Raw genomic sequence first — 3,606 nt, forward strand, 5'->3', positions numbered from 1 at the left:
TTCTCCCAGATTTCAGGTTCTTGTCTTTGGCTACAAATTTGAACACAGAGGCCAGTCTCTGTAGCCAGGAGAAATATCTTTAACTTAAAATAATCTCTGCAAAACTGATAGTTTGCAGGTTTGAAGTAAGCTGCAAACTTTGTGAGTTCTTCTTTGTTTCCTTTTCTTTACTGGAGAAACTGGAGACACTTTATTTTGTCCTCAGTTGCTCTCTCAGCTGCTCTGGCAAGTAGTGTGTGATACGTGACCAGCCGTTCATTATGGCAGCCAGTTTACAGTTTTGATAGCAGTTCTCTGACAGTCTGCAACATCCCAACTGTCAGTTTAATCACAGAGTGGGACACAGTCCACAGAAACTCATTGCACATTGCAACTCAGCGAGTTATGGCAGCTGAACATGCAGTGCTTTGAGAAGGAAATCCTTCCCAGGATGAGCCCTGAACCCACTCTGGTTCTGGAGAATCAGCAGATCTGTTCATTTCAACACAAAAGCCTCTGGAGGGATCTTACTGATAATACAGGCCATAACTGTAGAAATATTTTTGATTAACTTTCTGTATCATGATGCCTTCTGGTGACTTTTTGATCTGTAACTTTTGCTTACAACCATGCCATAAAACGTAGACTTTTATGTCGTATATGAGGGTTCAGTATGTCCTGTCGCGTGCAGCATGCCCATTAGAAAATATGCATGCCCATTTTTTCTATGGGTTCACCAAGCAGTCTATAATTTTGACATTTTCCATGGACCACCAGCTTGCCTTGTACAATTTGGTCTTTTTTCCCCCCACAGACAGCCCGTATCCACCTGTAAGGGTAATCACGACTAAAGTTGTATTAAAACTGGAAAAATGATTTGTTCTGGACTGGGTCCACTTAATTTCTTCTGGATGAAATCCTACACCTTGCGTTGTCTCTGTTTTCAGACATCTACCGGAAATTTCTGTTCCGGACTAAAATTTGTAAATAAAACCATGTCACTAAATATCTCATCAGTCATTGGCCAGGAGTTACGAGGGCGGGTCAAAACAAAAAAGGAGAAACATGGAGGTGCTGTGCGTTGCTCTCCTTCTCTGCATTGTTCTCTTATTAAAACTATATTTCAAGTACCAGTTTTGAACGTCTGTATGAAGATCAGGTACAACACTTTTTACTTGTCCATTTATATGGAGGAGGCATGCTGCAAGGCGGCTACGAGCAAGAAGACGAGCCGTGTGTGCTTTAACACAGAGGATGCTAGCAATTCCAGTGCAGAGAAGACGACAGCAACTGAGGTTCACTGATAAGTGTTCATGACATTTAGGTCCACGTTGGTCCGTGGTTCATGCAACACTAAAACCCATAATGACCGCCTATGTTGGCCGTTTTTATCCAGTGATTTCGCTCTTGGACCGCTTTGTATTCAGACTGAGAAATCTCAGATCAAACCAAAGTTCAGTCTGATTGGAAACTAACCGAGATCACCTTGAAAGATGAGTCCGAGATCGGTTCCTGGTCATGGACCACGATTTGCTTACGCATATTCAGACTAAAACTTTGTTCCGGATTATCGGGGGAAACGAACTCTGGTGTTGAGGTCCCGCATAGGAAATGCAATACCTCCAGCCCTCGTGAAATCAGGCCAGGGCCTTTGCCGTCACTTCCTAATACGTCTACCGCCATATTAAAAAAAAAAAGAGGATTAAAAAGAAGGAGCTGAGAAGAATGCATCAGAGCTAGAATGGTTTTTGTGACAAACAAAATGACTGAGAAACAACTGTTTATTTATATATGGAAGTCTATGGGATAAGTTTTTCAACCCACGGGTACTTCCTGTTTCGAACACGGGGGCGGGAGGGGTTGCAATGTTCATTGATATTCAGGTCAATGGTCCGGGCCTGGTTCGTGCCCGGTACTGGTTCAGGTCCTGCATCACGTCCTGTATCATGTCCGCTGTGGGGTTGGGGTACCGTCCGGAGCACCAGTCCGCATCCGGTAAAACATCCCGAGGGTTGCGGACCCTTGATTTTACAAACAGCCAGCACGTCAATAAAACAACTAAGTGAAGACACCCGAAACGTCAAAAGTGACCCGCAAGGGTCGTTAACCAAACGTCAATATGTGATAACTTGTGGATGAAAAGGTGTTGACAGTGTTTGGGACTTCCTGGTTGGCTTGAAATTACAGAACAAATAGTGGGGGGGTTGGTATTTATCAGCCCAAGACAAGGAGCAAAAGGTTTTCTTGAACTGGACTGAAACCAAACGTTAACCCATAAACATCAGACATCACACCAGCAACACTAACAGAATACACACTTTAAGCTACCAATACTCTTCAACCATTTACGCGATTAATGTAATTCCAGAGGACTCTGCGACAAAATCAGATGATTCAAGTTGATTGCGCAAGCACTTCACTACCACAGATTTACAGCATTTCAAAGAACGTCAAAGGTTAAACGTGACCGACATTTGATTCATAGCAAAGACGAAAAAATCCGACACGACAAAATATTTCCTAAAGGAACCACACAATGAAAAAACAACTTTTTGAGCTTTTAAGTGTATTATACTGATCAATCTGAGTAATCCTCTAAAAACCCGCGCTTTCAACAGTAGCCCCTCCCATACCCATAAAAATGATCGAGTCCTCACAATCTGACGTAACATCGTGAGACAGCCCCTTTCAGGAAGAGTCAGCTCTGCTCCAGTCTAACACCAACACCCAATTTCTCCACAGAGCTAGCGGTGATCATCAAAAAAACATTAATTTTGACAGGTACCGTATATCTTCCAATTGTGTCCTGTCTTCAATAAATTCCAGCTCAAACAGGTGTTTGTTACTTTAGGCGCGGGGCTCCTTTAAGTGTTTGTCATAAAAGCAGAAGGTGCGCATTCCTCTAAACTTAAATGCTTCATCTAATGTTTTTAATCTCCTGCAGCCGCTGCCTAAAAAGCCGAACAAGACGCTGGAGCGTGCTGAGCCGAGCGATGCATGAAATCAGACTGCAGCTCGTTGCAGCAAGTCCTGTTTGCTCTTCCGAGTCGCTGTTCAAAGACAGCCTGCTGCTCCTGCAGGGTCTGGCGCAAACACACCAACGCCAACAGTCAAACATCACAAGTGGCGCCTGGATTGTGAGGACTCGTTAATGGTCGCTGTCGTCGGTCTGATGTGTGTCAGCTGCCGCTGAGACGACATTCTGTCCTGGAGAGGAAAGGAAATAGCTGCTCATTAACCGACTTCCCCTTCACGCACAAACAAACAAACAGATAAGGTCACATCTCTCAGGCAAGCATGTTTCATTTGTTAGATCTAAAAAAAAAACTATGTGCACAACAGTAATTAACAACACAACCTACATTTGTATAGTATGTCAGATAGAGAAACAAAGAGACTGCTTTAGTTTGGTATGTCAATCACAATATTCACTGGGCCCAATAAAGGAAAAATGGATAGATGTCGTAAGTAAAATGGATTTTAACATAAAATGATTTAAAGTAAGTAAATCAATTATAGAGAGGTTTTACAGAATGTAGGCTAAAATCATAGACTGTATATAAAATAACTGGACAGGGCAAGCCCCCCTACTTCCGTGTTCCATATAGGAAGTACCACTGGGTTGCA

This window comes from Oryzias melastigma, linkage group LG17 (genome assembly GCF_002922805.2).
Source record: "Oryzias melastigma strain HK-1 linkage group LG17, ASM292280v2, whole genome shotgun sequence".
NCBI classification, from domain to species: domain Eukaryota; kingdom Metazoa; phylum Chordata; class Actinopteri; order Beloniformes; family Adrianichthyidae; genus Oryzias; species Oryzias melastigma.